General features: G+C 45.3%; 1 protein-coding gene across 1 annotated transcript in view; it reads left to right on the forward strand.

The window, feature by feature from the left end:
- NHLRC2 (NHL repeat containing 2) overlaps positions 1-17,964 on the forward strand; it is a 1,194,979-nt gene that overhangs the window by 112,293 nt on the left and 1,064,722 nt on the right. The gene's annotated exons all lie outside the window — the stretch shown is intronic.

Here is a 17,964-nt window from a genome sequence, read left to right on the forward strand (position 1 = left end):
CCGATACACCAGAACCACGGGCCGGACGTCCTTGTGGTCTCATCGTCTGGTGAAAGAGTTCATGAAGGGACTGTTCAGATCGTTCCCGCCGGTGAAGGCTCCGGCCCCGGCGTGGGAGCTCAACGTGGTACTGACCAAACTCATGGGACCTCCGTTCGAGCCTCTGCACTCGGCCCCGTTGAAGTTTCTATCGTGGAAAACAGCTTTTCTCGTGGCCATCACCTCCGCACGACGAGTGGGAGAGATCCAGGCCCTTTCTTGCAAGGCCCCGTACTTGACTTTCCACGACACGAGGGTAGTGCTCAGGACGCACCCCTCCTTCATGCCCAAGGTACCGTCGGACTTTCATCTCAACGAACCCTTGGTGTTACCTGTGTTCTTCCCGTCGCCTTCGTCGCCGGCTGAGAGGACTTTGCACTCGCTGGATGTAGCTAGAGCGCTGAAGTTCTACGTGGACCGCACGAAAGGTTTTCGGAAGACGTCACAACTCTTTGTGAACTTTGGACCTGTCAATCAGGGGAAGGCTCTCTCGAAGGCTTCCATCTCCAGATGGCTCTCCGGCTGTATCATGTACTGTCACCGGTTGGCAAACCGACCGCTGCCTGGCCGTCCGAGAGCCCATTCCACCAGAGCGATCGCAGCTACCACGGCGTTCCTATCTGGTGTGCCCCTGCTGGGCATATGCAGGGCTGCTACGTGGAGGTCGACGCACACCTTCACGAAATTCTACTGCGTCGACCGGGATTCCAGGGAGGAGTCCAGGGTCGGCCAAGCAGTGCTGCGCAACCTGTTCGCCTGAGGTGAGCCTGGTGAGGAGGTAAGATGCTTAATGTTGAGTTGATGTGATGCTTAATGTTGAGCCTTTGCCACCTCCCGTGGTTGTGCATGTGTGTACTGCTATGTATTCTTTATTCATGAGCATGTGAATCCATGCCAGACCCCATGCTGGAGAAGGAACAAGTTACTTACCTGTAACTGTTGTTCTCCAGCATGGGTCTGGCATGGATTCACATGCGAACCCTCCCGCCTACCCCTCTGCGGCTCTTCACTTGGTCATACTGCCACTTCACGTGCTTCCAAATCTGAAGATGGCTGCCAGAGGCGGTGCTTAGGTAGAGGGCAGTCATTGGCTGTGGTCAGTATGACGCAGAGACCAGTGATTGGTTATTACTACGAAAGACAGATCAGAAACGAAACTGATACTGGTTTTTTCTTTACCGAGGATTCCCAGCCTGACGACGGGGAATATTCATGAGCATGTGAATCCATGCCAGACCCATGCTGGAGAACAACAGTTACAGGTAAGTAACTTGTTCCATATCAGCTTGTTCAAAAAACATTTGGTGCTGAAGCAAAGCATGTGACATACTGGTACAATACCAGTGACATCCTGGTATTGTGCCACTAACCTTACACCTTATTTTGCAAGAGGGGACGGTATGATAATTTGTATTCATCAAATACTTTCACTGTAAAGGTGCATTGTGTCTGAAAGAATCAAGGCACACATATCTCTACTCAGCATAAAGACTGCATTCAGCACATTAGTATATGATGAAATTATACAATAACTAACCTCATCATTTAATCTCCAGCACACAGCATCTGTGCAGCCTATGTTCAGTGAGTTGCAATTAATCAGCGCAGATATCCTTCTTAATTTTCAGTTAACAATGACTGCACAGTGCATTAGTTAAATGAAAATCCAGTACTGGAGCACTTGCGGCACATGCATCCTTGCCATGCAGCGCTGCAAATTAAGGGGCAGGAAAGGTGAAGGGGGAGATTGGGGTGAAGAGCAGTGGGGTGGAGGACATTGCTGGTGCGGGAAGGAAAGGAGAGAGGCATGTTAGTAATTACCCTGTAGGTCCTCGGATATGCGCTTTACAGAGCGGAAGAGCAATGCTTTAAGTTCTTGCTAAGAAGAGGAGGCCGGCTGGAGTTCCATTTTCTGTTTGATAAAGTCTGATGAACGCAAGAAAGTGAGGAAATGTCCAAGGAGCTTAGTACATCTCTTACTAGAAAATGACACATAAAGCGATCCGGGCGTATGTAGTGGTGGAAATGGAAAAAATGTGGCGGGGGATCCCACAAAGTTCGGCGGCGTGGGCAGAGTTTGGGGGGCTGGTTGGGGGGCGGAGCTGGCAGTTGATCTCCGATCAAAGGTAATGTCCAAAATAATAGTTTAAAACTGTGCAATTTCTTTCATGCTGCTTCTTTTCCAAACTATATATCAATTCTACTTTAAACTACTTCCATGGCACTGGTGATGAGTTACTTCACTGTGCGGATAATAGTTTTTACCAGTGTTGCTGAGTAAATATTATTTAAAATACACAATTTGCATCCCATTTTATTTAAAAAAAACTCCCCCTTGGTTACTATTGAAACGTCCGATTTCTGTTTTGCCAGAAGCAACATTTTCTTTTACTTGAAGTACACCCGGCACAGCGCCTGCAGCTCCCCTCTGAAAGCAGTTAGGTGGCTGCATCATGTGGGATAGTTTCAATGTTAATAGGGGTATTTATTTATTTATGCAATGTTTGTCGGATACAAGTATCCGACAAACATTGCATAAATAAATGAATAATCCGGGTCCATGTATCCGACAAACATTGCATAAATAAATAAACTGGGTCGTGGCTGAGGACTAACTTCCTCTGGTGACCACGTGCACGGGATCACCAGAGGAAGTTACAGTTTGCGTGTCCTGCAGCTGTGATCTGTATCAAAGTCCTGCTGTGTACACGTAGGGGGGTGGAGCCAGCAGAGCGCTCATGGCGGCAATGAGCTGCTCCGCCCCCCTACACCGTGCTGTTGCAGATGTGGGTTTTTTTCAAATTTTTTTGTTTTCAAAGTAACCCATCACAGAGCATGGGTTTCGGGTTTGCGGCGACTGAATCTGGCCGGATCCTGAGATCCGGCTACACATCTGGAGCCAGATCTCGGATCCGGCGAGAGCCGGCCCAATGACCAGCACTGGTCATACGTACAGATGTTTCTGCTTCTTTTAACCTGGGACAAACCGGGTTTATTGAAACCGCCTTTCAACCACCCACTCCCAGAACCTTTTACGGGTAAAGTAGATTGGTATAGAAGACAATGTTTCCTGTTAGTTGGCGATTGCAATCTTTAGGCTGCTCTCCAGTATTTCTCTAAGAAATAAACAATCTCACCCTTCATCAGAACTTCTTCCTAAAATACTGCCTTGGCACCATCTCGTCAAAAGAGAATCCCAGAACAACTGCAAATCTGAGCAGGGAGCTCAGTTTCAATAGTTAACTATATGTAGGCAAAAAAACACCCGGAGAAACTTTTTGCGCTTTATTTAGAACTGGCTTCTATTCTGCTACTAAATTAAAATGTAGTATCCTCTTAGATTGGCACATATGCGGGTGCCAATATGTTTCAGACAACTTATTTGTATGTGACAGTAACTGTAACATTTACCAAGCAAGGCAGAAAAAGCAGGTGAATACATTATCCCAATACTTGGGGGGGGGGGGGGGGTTTATGGCATGTCAATGTGGTTTACATACCTGACAATCATCTGACGTGAATCCCAGACCTGGTTTCTTCGCCTGTTGGTGTATTTGTACACCAATCATGTACAATGTGTCATCCTACACAAACCCATTTTCATTCCTGTGCGTCTCAATTCCCTTAGATGCCAAAAAAGTTTATTTTAATGTTTGAAACTGACTCGCCTCAATATTGGGCACAGGGACGTCATTTCACCAAAATTCTAGGGGTAGCGAAAGTGACATCACATGACCCGTGACATTTTATGACATCAAACCAAGTGATGTCGTTTGACCCCACCCGGAAGTAACATCACAGGAAGCGATGGAACACAGCGTTTCACCCCTTGACAAAAGGGGAAGTGGCATCACATAGCACTGGTCCTAAGTACACTACGAAAAATATGATTACGATAGCACTCTAATGTGATATACATTTCATACAAGAATGCATCACCATATGTATCCTTAATATCCGTTTGTATTGGCCCATATTACCAAATTACTGTGAATGCAAGCAGACGTCCAAGGCCAAATGATGATGCGTTATTATATAGCACTTAAGCGCTTTAATAGAAAAAATATACATCCAATATCACCGAACCTGTGTTGGTACTCATTTATCAACCTCAGAAGAATGAAAGGCTGAATTGACCTTGCCGGGATTCAAGCTTGCAACCTGCAGCTCACTCGCACATCGCAGCATCGAGTGCTCAACTCACTGAGCTATCTTGCCAGCTATAGCTATTTTACTGGCTATAGTAAAATGAGCAATTACATGTATGAAGGTTCTCAAAGTCAGAAAGCAAATTACACTATGTAGTGGACACCGTTAAACTGGTGAGATTTAATAGCAGGCCAGTTCATCTGCAGGTCTGGTGCAAAATGTTACAGTTGTAGAACCACCTGTTTAAGAGCCCTGAACAAGAAAGCCATCCTCTCCAGAAACAAAGAGCCACATGGCACTGGCCAAAGCCCAGGAGTTTCAATTTAAAAAAGAATAAAGGTTTTTTTTTCTCGTTTTTTTAATAGGGGTAGCATGGGAGACCACAGGGGTCGCTGTTGCGACCCCTGGCGACCCCCAAATGACGTCCCTGATTGGGCACCAAGTAAAAAGAGGACACAACGCTTAGGATATATTAGACCTGTCACATATTTCTGTTTTAAAAACTGTCCAGGTAAAATAAATTCTCCAGAGCCCAAATGCACAATGTTGAAGGCGAACCAAAAAGGTTCTGCATTTTACTAGTCATAAAATGTATAAACCTGTCCTATGTAATGTTATTTAATAAATAATAGAACAAAAAGTCATTTCAATTTTCATCACATAGAAAACCAGTTCAGAGTCCAGAAAATGTGCATAGAAAATCTTGTAGAATAATATTATACAGTAAACAAACCATCTATTCATACAAGTAACCACTAAGCTCAAAGTATTGACAAACACAGTCAAGGATTTCAATAAAGAAAATTCTATGAATGAGGGTCAGTCAAAAGCATCCTACGCGTTTTGGCAATAAAGTCTGTTCTTCGGGGGTAAACTCTTGTAATATTCCTGAAAAATAAATAAAGGCAAGCATGATCAACATTGCACTTTCATTAACACAGAAACATAGGTTGAACCTCATCTCTTGGAGCCACCCGAATCCATTCCTAACCTGCTATAGGTGGGCAGCAAGCCTTAGTATAGTAGATCCAAACAGCGTTCATGTATACAAAGCGTCATAACATCAATACAACCTAGACAATTAGTAGTGAGAAACCAGTCTGTAAGAAATAAAAGAAAGCGAGCCAGTAACAGTCGCCATCCACAGTCGTAGAACACCATTCACCTTGGAAGTACAACATCTTCGCTGTGTCTTTTTTGTGTGGTGATGTTGCACTGTGAATATACCTCATCAAGAGCAAGACATTGTTGGACAGTTTGAGTATAACCCTGGGGAAAATGGGAATCAGGTCTCTTGCTCTTATTTTATTGCCCCTCATACCTACCCATCCCGTATTTGACATTTTACTCTGTTGGTTATGAAATACCTATATTGTAAGATAGTGTGCTATATGTTCATTAAAATAATCGATTGCATCCGATCTGAGGAATAAAGAAAATGCCATTGTGTTGGCAAAGAAGATAATGCATATATTTAGGGGCAACAGTTACTTGTGAAGAGTCTTAGTGGATTTCTGAGCCACTGCATTTTCTGTCCCTTCCTGCGAGTATCCTGTCAGTTTGCTCCTACCCACTTCCTCTATGACATGGGGCAGACCACACAGTTCATCTAACAGAAAAGAACGGCAAACGTCCTCGAATGCGGCCCGTCCACTTAGTACAGCCACACTCCCCTCTCAACGCTGGATCATTATTGCCATAAGAATCCAGTTGACCTACCACTTTGTGGCCTTCCTGCAGCAAACCCCACCTTCTGCACTCGCAATTCCAAACTCTGTGCCCCGCCGGGAACCACCTGAGCCTTCTCCTTCTTTCTTATCCACATCACCACAAGCACAGATTTGAAGGCTGCACCTTCTTCGCCATTGGCTCTTTGCCCATCAAACTATCCAACACACATATGACCATGCACAGGGTTTTGATGTTGAGTTTTTGCTGTACGGAGATAATCCATTCTGGGTGCTTTCCCCCAAGATCCAACCTGCCCTCTCCTTACTTTCCCTTCCCTCCGAGTAACACCAAAGGAAAGAACCGAAGATCCTGTGGGATTCAAACTTAATTCTTATCACGCTGGTTTACAAGTCTGTTGGATCAGTTTTCCTTCAAATAAAGTGTCTCAAGCCGCTCTGCCAATTTATGGCAACCAAGCTTTATTGGTGCGAGCTCTCACCAACCTAAGAATTGGCTATTTGAATAGTCCCGAAAAAGGCCCCCCCCCCCCAGCAAGTTTTTTCTGGAGGTAGTGTGAAATGCTGCCTTTGGGGTGATCCAGTGCTCGTAAAAGAGACCAAATTTCGTATCTCAGGATATCACTGCATTGGCTGCCTGTCAAAGCCAGAATAGAGTGCTGCTTGTTCCAAAGAGGCAAGCATGGCTAGGCTGCACAGTGCATAGAATTCATAGACCTGTTCCCTCCAAGATCCATGCTTTGGCATGCTTGAAACGTGTTATTGGTCCCTCTGTCCAAAGTGCCAGAGTACGAATCGTTTAGATTCCAAGACCCCACAATCTAGAATAAGCTTCTGCTAATCACCAATCTACCCATGATATTTGCACCTCCAGAATAGAGCTAAAACTCTTTTCCTAAAGTATACGTCTGAGGGCTGCTGCCTTGAGAGCTGCTCCTTAGTCAAAGGGGGGGGCTGACGCTCTCCCCTTTCCCTAATAGCTGTGGTTCTGTGTGATGGCTAGGGGCTTGCATCCTATACAGCTGGTGTGGGCATCCTTAGTTGCCACAATAGGATTGTTTGAGGGTACCATTTCACTAAGTGGCCTGAGATACAGTTTCTCACAGTAGGAAATTCAGGCAAAGTGACGAAATTTCTTGACGTCCTGTTTAGGAAAATAGGAGATTCCCTAAGAGAAAGTTTATTTCAGATAGGATGATAAATTGCTGCGGCAGTAATGACATTAAGTGATCTATCTCTATCATCCTGAAACGAACAGCCATGTTGAAAGGATGAATTGGAGTGTAGAAAAAAAGACATGTTTTACAGTAGGAAAGAATTTGGTTTAAAAATGCTCATTCGGCTTCACATTGTGCTCCTGGACCACACCTCATGTGTTCACTTACGTTTCACCTTTCAAACTCCGATCTGGTAGGAACCTTGGCATAGAACTGACCCTATCGTTTTGATGGCCTAGGCTAAACTTGCCAAGTACGCCCATCAAGCCTCGAATCGCCCCAACACACATTCACAGATGACGGAGGAGCTCCAAAGAAAGGGTACGTTTCAGGCCCATGGATTGCCACATTTCTGTCTTTTCTTTTAAGCCTTTCTTTCCTTGCTTTCATTCTTGACACCATTCTTCATTTCTTCTGTCCCATCATCCTCGGTTCCCTCCAATCTGCCTTCCTTCTTATGTCTTCTTGTCATTCTATATCTCGAATGCTGCTTTTACCCCTCACTCACTCTTTCCTTTCCCCTGCCACCTTCTTCATTTCTTAGCTTCACTTTTTCTCGTTTCAATTTGCATTTCTGCTAGGCCTAGCCCTTGCTCAGACAGTGTCACAGGTAACAACAATGTTGCAGCTTCTCCCCTCTTGTGTGCGTCCTCCCCTATCCCAGGGCACTAAAAATGAAAAGAAAACCTTCACACGCATCTGTCAACACTTGATATCAACATGGCAAATTGTTATAAATACATACAAACATAATAGGCTCCATTTGATTACTCTGCATTTTAAAGGCTGCACACCAAAAGATGTTACTTTTCAGATGATTTTGTGTGGCCTTTGAAACACGGGGTAATCACTATTTTGGGGGGTTTGATCCCCCCAAATCCTCTTTTCCTCCGGCACAACATGGACACAAACACGCACATGCACTCGCTCCCCGTCCCCTTCCTTCCACCCAAGAAACACTGGTCCCGACTCCCCCCAGGAAACAAACTCGCAAACAAACCAAAACACATGCAGACACACACGCCTTCTCCCAAACTCCCTCCCCACTAAAACACACAACATACACAGGCGCTTGTTCTTCTTCTTGCTGATGGATTTATATCCATCAGCGGTGATTTTGGAGACCGAGGCTTGAGCCTCATTACTCCATCTTCTCGGGTTGATTATGTAGTCGTGGGTTTATATTCTTCTTGGTCTGTGAGGTCTTGTCACAGTAGGGCTGGTTTCACAGGGTCTTCGCAGTGATGGGCCGCGGGTAGCGGTTGAAGGGGATTGCAGTGGTGGCAGTGTGTCTTCTGATCAGAGGGTTCGGGTTCTGATCCAGTCCTTGGCAGAAGTTGTTACTGAGGTTCGCTAGATGTTCGTCCAACATCTCGATGTCCAGGTCTCTGTGAAGGTCTGCTATCCTTGTGAAGATTGGAGCTCCAGACGATATCCGCAGGGCCTTGTTCTGGACTATCTGAACACATACACAGGCACACAAACACTCACCTCATAACCGTTTTCCCCTGCCTGTCCCGGCCTGCCTGACAGTTAAGATTTAGAAAGACCATGCGCTCGCAGTGTTGTCAGAGCGGTCTTTCTAAAGCAGTCTTTTTTTATTTTTGTGACAACCAAAGAGACATTTTCACTCCTACGACATAATATTGAGCAAGATTTCCTCTGAGAGCAGTGCCTGGCGATGTGCATTTTGGTATTGTCTGGGGCATTCCAAGACTTCTCAGTATTGGGAGACTGCCATCTCCCCTCCCAGGCTGGTTAGCCCTTGTTGCCCAATGACCTCTTCTCCCCGCCCTCTCACAATTTACACCTGCCCCCACATTAAGGCCTTTGCTTCACTTGGGCTTCTAACTCTGCCCCAAACCATTGCCTGACCCGGTTTATTGCTTAATATGGACGATTGGTGGAGCAGTTGCCAACCCTTGTCATATACATGGTAGAGGGCTGATGAGATCAACGGGATTAAGTACAGCCTTCCAGACATTTGGTGCTCTGCGTGTGTATCCTTCAGAATACAAAAGAACACACACAACATGTAATGCTGTAATGTTGTGGAGTACATGCTCGTCCGGTCAGAGGGAAATCAGATTTGTGCCATCACTGTAGAAAGGCTGGAAGTGCTCTAGCACTCTGAAGATTATACAATATCCCATGACCCACCCCAAGATTCTCCGTTTTTGTTAGTGTGTATCTCTAGGTGTTGTGTGACGATCCATAATAATTGAGTAGGTGTGTAGCCATTTGATTGCAATCCCTGATAATGGTGCGATTGCTTTGACTTGCGTACCCCAATACACGGTGTATGATAGCAAGATGGCAATAAAAGGGCATGTTGTATCACGGTAATGGTGACTAATGGAGAATGTTTGGGAAATGCCTATGCAAATGGCCAAACTACTTTCTTTCGCAATGCTTGTTTTTGTTTTCCTCTTTCCTTTGCCTTGATCTAAATTGCTTATTTTTCCTCAGGCTTGACTCCATTTCCACTAACCTTTCAGTGGGATGTTTATGGGTGATTGATCAGAAATGCAGACTGTAATTTTATAGGGATCCCATTTCTACAGGGGACCGGTGGAACCCCGCTCTTTCCATGCGAGCTGGCAACTAAATGTGGGTAAGGCCATGCCACAGCCAGTACCCAAAGGAGACATATTTGTAAAGGCTAAAATATTGTCTGCAAATGTGTGCACAAGTCCACTCCACTGCACTGAAATAACAAGCACTGGCAAACTCAAGGGGTTTGGCTCTTGTGTCAGCATCGTCGGATAAGCATTTGCCGGCACCGCCATAATTGTACTATCATGCCATAAAATGGTAAGAGCGGGTGTGAGGAATTCGACCATCCGCACAGTGGGTGTGCGCTCACCTGGGCTTTTTTGAAATTTTAAAAGAAATGGAATGATGTTAATTCAACCTCCAGAAAATGTGTGGGGCTAATTTGCACACTTATCCTATGCTCACTGCACAACATACACATAGACCTGTGTATTCTGGGTGGACACGGTCTACAGGCGCCGTCCCCCTGTCCTATTTAGTTGGGATATGACAGCCAGGATTACACCATGTCCTCTCAGAAGGGGGAGAGGAAAACATTTCCCCTGCCATGGCCAGCCTAATTAATTATCAAATGCTCCATGTAGCCACCCTGTCCTTTTGTTAAGCCCTGCAGAATGGTGGCAGCAATTAACATAATTAACATACTAGTAGAGTATACCTCAAACGGATCCACATGGGGCCTGGCTGTAGAGGTTCACAAATAAGACAGGAAACCCCTCAAAACCTTTGCTATGCACTGGTCAACCTGAAGCCAGCTTCTGCCATTAGTATCAATGGACAGTGAAATGGCATGCCTGGGAATGTGTGGATTACAGCAGTCGTCCCTGCAGGGAGACCCTATTCAGAAGGTAGGAGTATGTGATTTGATGGAGACAGAGTCTGTTCTTGACGCAGCTTCAAGGGAGACCTATGCTTTAATCAGGAACCACAGAGAACTTCATTAACTAGAGAGGCCCTTTGGTCCACGACAGACAGGAAGATGGGTGGGACTTAGTATTACATGTTTTCACCTCTTTACCTTTTCTGTTGCAAAGCACTCTGCATTTGCCTCATGCATACAGGAGATTGTTGGTGGGGACCCAGGATTGGTTCATTAAGGTAGGATTACCCTACACCAATCACTGCAGCCATTTGGCTTTAAACTAGGGCTGAGCCCCACTTTTGGGCAGATCATCTGAAGACTTTGCAAGGAGTAGCAAGAAGAACTCCACATTGGACCCTGGATGAAGGTAAAGTGTGCCTTACAGCTTTGGCCAGTGAAAGAAGGCCAGCATTTCCACGGGGGAAGCAAGCCTAACCATATGTACTCCCAATGTATTTAATGCTGCCCACCTGTATTCGAATTTGCCTGCTGCCTCAGTTATCGGACTTCGCCGACCGCCCGCTGCCTTAATTATTGAATCTGCCTGCTGCCAAAGCTATTTGATTTTGCCCACCGCCTGTTGCCTTAACTATTGAATCTGCCTGCTGCCAAAGCTATTTGATTTTGCCCACCGCCTGTCGCCTTAACTATTGAATCTGCCTGCTGCCCTAACTACTTGATTTTGCCTACTGCCTACGGCCACAGTTATTTGATGTTGCCTACTATCTGTTGACTTAACATCGTACCCTTATATAGCCACCCTCACCCGGCCCTAGTGCCACATCCAACACCACTCAGTTACCATATGTGCAAACTATGTATTTGCCAATGATCTATACGGTCCTGTTGAGGACCACCCTAAACCTAATCAGCACTCTAAATCCCACCATGACACCCACTTTGCCATTAGCAGCTATAACGCCCTATCTTGCGACCCATTACAGCAAACTTCAAAGTCAGAATAATTTGGACACTAGACCATGTAGTCTCCATCAGAGAAACTATCAAGACCAAGCACTCACTTCAGCTTACTAGCCGGCTTACTCGAGACATCAACACCCACCCGAAACACCACCACAACACTCAGATACTACCTATGGAATCCACCCAGACTAGCATAAGAGGAGCCTTTAATAAATGCCTGCTCCATGGTAGCCCATGCAACGGAAATTGCCGACCTACTCCAGACAGAAAAAATTGACTTCCTTTCCATCACTGAATCCGGGCCTAATTCAGCAGCAGGCCCGGCGATCATGTTAGCCATTCCCAAGGACTATACTCTCCTTAGAATAAAATTCACTAAAACCCGAGGTGGAGGTCTCGCTATAATTGCCAAAACCAGTCTAGCCTTGAAACTCACCACGCCACAAAACCTAGATTCATGCGAATCCCACACAGCCAAGTTGCCCATCTCCGACACCCAGACCTTGTCTATTCACCTCATATACAGAGCTCCTGACCCTTTAGGCTCTTTTGAAAAAGACCTAACTAATATCTTATCTGACAACCTTAAAACTCTTCACAATGCCTCCTCCTAGGAGATCTTAACCTAGGTTTCAACGACCCATTAGACCTCAATGCCACCCTCATCAACAACTCCCTCAAGGAATTGGGCTTCACCCAAAAAGTGATGGGTGCAACCCACACTAAAGGAAGAACCCTTGATTGGATAGCATGGTAGAGGAGTACAACAAAATAATGTTATCATCACTAGACTTCATAGCACCACTGAAAACAAGAAAGAGCAAACCTAAAAAACATGTGAACACCTGGTTCTCCCCCCCACTTGAAAGCAATTAGATTAGAAAAACATAAAAGAGAACAAATTTGGAGCCAAGATCCCCCTGACACTAACAAAAACAACCCCAGTAAAATAGCCACCCTTTACAAAAAAGAAATCATCCTCGCCAAACAATCCTCATTCAATTTGCGTATTACGCAAGCCAATTCAAGGACTAAAGAATTGTTCACAATCCTTAAAGAGATAGAAACGCCTATCAAAGCCCCGGATACCTGTCACAAGGACAAATTAAGGTGCACCAGTATTCAGAGTGCCCTATCTAACAAGGTAGCGACCCTCTAACCAAGATTAACAACAAAAAAGAAACTCTCCTCCTTGCCCCCAAGCCTACCAAAACCTCCACGCCTCTGCCCCAGCCTTCGCCGTTACCTCCCAATCAACTCACACCCCGCTTCAACTTTAATAAAGTTTCCATCTTAGAAGTTGAAAAAGTTATCCTTGCCCTCAAACCCTCTAACTGCCACAGCGACCCGTGCCCAGCCCAAATCATATAGGACGCAGCATGCAACCTCTCACCATTCATTTCCAAACTTATAAATGCCTCCTTCTCCACCTGTACCATACCCAATAACCTGAAACAGTCTTGGGTTCTTCCATTACTTAAAAAACAAACACTTGATCCATCGATACCCACAAACTCTCACCTTATCACCACAGTCTGGTTCCTGCTTAAAATTCGAGATAAGGTGGCTTACCTCCAAATTCAACAATTTCTGGAATGTAACCACCTTTTAGGAGTACATCGGTCAGGCTTCAGACCGCAACACGGAACTGAAACCGTGCTAATCGACCTCAAGGCACAAATCGACGCATTGAGGTACGATGGTAAGGCAGCATTACTGTTACTACTTGATCTCTCGGCTGCGTTTGACCTCGTAGACCACAAGATCCTATGTAACCACCTGGATTCTGCTGCCCATTTCTCACAAGAAGCGATAGGATGGATCCAATCCTTCCTTGACAATAGAATAATGTGCGTCCTCTCATTCATAGCAGCCGCCAACCCCATACCTATCACCTGCGGTGTGCCCCAAGGATCCTGTGTGTCCCCTACTCTGTACAACCTTTTCACAAAGCCCCTTTTTGAAGATCTAGACGGCCTGGGTATCACCTACAAGAACTATGCCGATGATACCCAGATCCCAGGGGCGTTGCTAGGGGGGGGCTAAGGGGGCTATAGTCCCTGATCTTTTGGTTGTAGCCCCGGATAGAATCTCAGGAGCTACAGCCAAAAGACTAGCTAGCCCCCAGTCCCAACAGTTCCGACATCCGCTTAGCCCCGGGTCTTTTCCAGACCTAGCAACTCCCCTGCCAGATCCTCATTCCGTTGACGGGCGACTACAACAAGGATTTCACCTTTGTGAATGGAGTGTACCTCATCATCCAGGCATGGATGGCCACTCATGGTTTATGTCTGAATCATGACAAAACGGAACTCCTCATCCTTGGCACCACTAGGCCATACCTACTCCAACTTCATAATAGGTGACAATAACATAACAGTAGCCAAGGAGGTCAAAACCCTTGGATTCTACTTTGACTCTACGCTAACCTTTAAAAAACAAGTCAACTCCATGGCATCATCAACAGATAAACTCTACAGGGATGCGATCTTTGCACTTGTTCCTTCTGATCCACCCTGACCATAGATTGTCTATTTATTATTTCTATTGTTTGTAAACATTAAAATAATGTGTGTTATTATGGGGACGAGTTATGAATCCCTTTTCCCCACAGGTTTTTAGTATGTTTCTTGTATCTTTTAACATTTTGCATGTATGTCACGGTATGATGAGTTGTGTGAGAATGAATGCACCATGAATGGCTAGGATGAGTGAGAATGTTTTAGCTGACTTTTGTCATGTTGTTGCTGCTGTTTTGCTATATTAAAGTGATCAGTGTATAATTATTTGTGATTTAATCACCAGTTTTCAATTTTTGTATTACCTTAAATAAATCTTGATGCATTATTTCTAATAATATCCTTCTCTGGACATATTCTTTCTGTTTTTTTGATTCTATTATAATACTCTGGTCCAGAGACTAGAGTCACCCTGCTCTTTTCAGTTTTTGTATCATCAACAGACTACACTTGCAAGCTAATCAGAGCAGCTAAGCCCTTCCTCTCCTCTAACAACTGCATTACTCTGGCAAGAGCCCTTGTTTTGTCCAAACTGGATTATTGTAATGCCTTGTATTTAGGGAGCAATAAATACATCACCAATAAGGTTCAGATTCTACAAAACAATGCCCTGAGAGCAGCCCTAAGTATTCCTAAGAAAGCCCACATTTCTGACTGTAGAAGATCTAATAACTGGCTCTCCACGAACGACAAATTCTTTCTCGAAACAGTGTCCTTGACAAACAAATGTCTCCACCAATCCGCCCCCCAATACCTCATAGCCAGATTTAAGATACAACCCTCCAACCGTCCCACGAGAACTGCTAACGCCAACCTTCTAATGGTGCCCAGATTTAAACGTACGAAGACTGGTGGAAGCAGCTTCCCGGTCAAAGCTGCCCAATATTGGAACTCGCTCCTCCCGCCCCTGAGGGCAGACTTACCCTACCTTCGCTTTAGGTCCAACCTGATCCAATGGATCAAGGAAAACAACCTCTAACCTTGCATTACATATATAATGTAACTCCTGTTCCTCTTGCACATACTGTATATATTGTCTATTGTGTTTTTCATACTGTGCAACCTGCCAGTTTCATGCAAACTATTCTGTACAAACTGCCCTTCTTATAATTTACTGTATATAATGTATGATACTGCACAGCAATGTAACCTAATCTGAATAACCGTCTTATCCTATACAGCAATGTAACCAAAGCTGAACAACCCTCTTGATGCCTATTGCGCCCTGATCCCCTCTGGTCTGGCGCGCATTACAAATATTAAAACAAACAAACAAGATCCCTCCCCTAAATGTCTCCCAGGGAACAGAGGGAGATGTTGAATCCCGAGGACCCTCCAGCAGCTCCAGAACCGGTACCCAGCCAGCACACACCGCGTCCTGGTAGGCTCTGCAGCACGCTTCCTAGGTGGTAAGTGCCAGAGACTCTTTGAACTAAACCAAGGACAAGTCAGCTGCCTGAAACACCCTCCTCAGCGTAGGCCCGTCTGCCTTAAAGGACGACACAAGCCCAGTGAAGAAGCTAGGAGTGCATCGACAAGCCTCTACCGACTGACATTTTCAAGCCTGTCAAGCCACTCGAGCTGCAACTGACTGCACCGCTGACTGTTTCCCCGGGGAAGTAAATGCCATCCGAGATGCCTCGGCCAGTGCTTCAGACCCACCGACCAGCACAGAGATGGCGATTCCTGACCCCGAGCCGCCGTGTAGGCCAGCCTGCAGCCATGCATCCAGCCTTGCTCACCGAAACTGCCTGCTGCTCGATACCCACAGCTGTCTCCCATCTTGAACTCTGTCGCAGAAGCTGCAAGGCACCCTGAAACCGACCCAACCCTGTCGAGCACCAAGAACATCTACAGCACAAGGTACATTGTGGTTCTGTCCCCCTGGTCCTTTTCCAAAGGCCCCTAGTGACATTTTACGACCCATTGCTCCCTTTGTGTTGAAAGCAAGTATCCTTGAACTATTGCGATGAACTACTTTACTGACTACCCTCCTGTCAGTATCCAAAGTGCATCCTGGATAAGGGAAGGAAGGATAGCTCGGGGGCAAAATGTTTGTCTTGGAAGCAAGACAACGCAGCAAAACACAGGTTCGAATCCCGATCCCGCGCTTAGAAACCACTCGTTGGTATTAAGCGTGTTATAAATGAACAATTATTATATAATTATTATAACTATCAATTTTTATAATTATAATCCATTTTCCTTCTTTGAAGCTGTCTGTCCTCTGCATTCCTTTACAGGGTGGGTAGTATTTTGAAGCTGTCTGTCCTCTGCATTCCTTTACAGGGTGGGTAGTATTTTGTAGTGTGCTAGTTGTGAGAATAATAATGTAGATATTTTTATACAACATTGACTGGACAGTCCCTTTTATCATTGGGTAATAATTGTATTTTTCTGTGTTGCAACTAACCAACGATCCACAATCTCGCGGAGATAAGCCTGCCGTTCCGTCCGTGTTACCACAATTGGACAAAGAGGTTTATAATTTTTTTGCGTTTCCAATCTGTTCAGATCCCTTCTGGTGTACTAGAGGTGTGGGGCTGATTTATGGTTTGCAAACCGATATTGATCCCTGGACCACTGGTGCCTCGGAGGTTTATTCGTAACAGCAGGAAAAGGGTGTAAGTACCTGGGCATGCAGTGTCGGTACATGGAAAATTCCCATCTATTAACTATACAAAGCCAAAACTGTCAGCTTTGCCAATGCTTGTCTTTAACAGGACTTCAGTGCAAGGAACAGCTCAGCAGAGACATGTAGCTTATAAATCAAGTGGCTGAAGCCACATTTGTATTGCACCAGGAGCTCATTTATACCAGCAGTTAAGCCATTCACTCTTGGAATACTGCTTCGAACGAACACTGGCAGGTCCTTTACAGCACAAAACATTGTTTCTAGGAGCGCAAAGAGATCCCAGTAGGGCATATTATGGAGAGCAAATGGCAGGTAATGCGTTGGCATGGCCTTTCGCAGTCAGTTGCGTGCCTAAGAAACCAAACAACGCTTACAGACTGTGCCCCCTTGTCCCCTCTCCCTCTGATCTGTACTCCAATGTAGTAGTTTCACCTTATATGTGGTGTTTAAGTACCACCTAATAGCCAAAACAAAAAAGGGACTTAACCCATAATATTTGTTATTTAGATATAGACACTTCAATCACAGTATTGAGACATTGTTTGAATAGGTCTACCATTGGCTTACCAAGTCGCAGATTTTTCTTTTTTTTTGGTCGGAGTGTCTATTGTGTATACTAGCAATTTAAGGTGAGGAAAAAGGTTGTTAATCTTCACTTTTCAATTATATGCATCCAATGGCATGTTTAAAATAAAATCAATATTTGCAAACTTTCTAAGTATGTTTTCTTACAGACCACTTCAGCCATATTTGTGCTTAGGCTTGTGCGGAGCCCTTTCTACATTGAAACAAGAGGCTAAACGGTGTGGAGCCACACATTGCATGCATTGGGGGTCATTCCGAGGTTGGAGGTAAGGAATTACGGGCACCGGTAAGGGTGCCGATGCCGGTAATCCCTTACCTCCGTATTCCGAGGTCCCTTTTAGCAGGAGTTAAGTACGGGACCCGCAAAGGTACTTCGGAGGTAATTACGGTACCGTAATTTACGGTGCCGTAATTACCTCCTTCCCCATTCCCATTGAGCCCTATGGGGCAGAAATGGGAATGGGGAAGGGCAAAAGGTGAATGGGGAATTACCGGTCCCTCCAACCCTGGAATGGACCGGTAATGACTCCATTCACCATGCCCGATTTGGGACGGTTTAGGAGGCAACCATGGAGCTAATTACTCCATGGTTAGCTCCAAACCCGGAATGAGGCCCATTGTCTGCTAAAATGCTGAAATGTGTTAATTCTCGCACTCCATAGTGCAGGGGTCAATCTAAACATGCTCGCCATGCTTCTGGAAGGGATGCCTGCTTTACGTGCTCCCAACTCCCCTCCTTATCCCCCGGAGGTGGGAGGCCCAGGGGCATAAAATGGGAGGTGGGATTGTA

This window comes from Ambystoma mexicanum, chromosome 8 (genome assembly GCF_040938575.1).
Source record: "Ambystoma mexicanum isolate Mex_15411 chromosome 8, UKY_AmexF1_1, whole genome shotgun sequence".
Taxonomy (NCBI): domain Eukaryota; kingdom Metazoa; phylum Chordata; class Amphibia; order Caudata; family Ambystomatidae; genus Ambystoma; species Ambystoma mexicanum.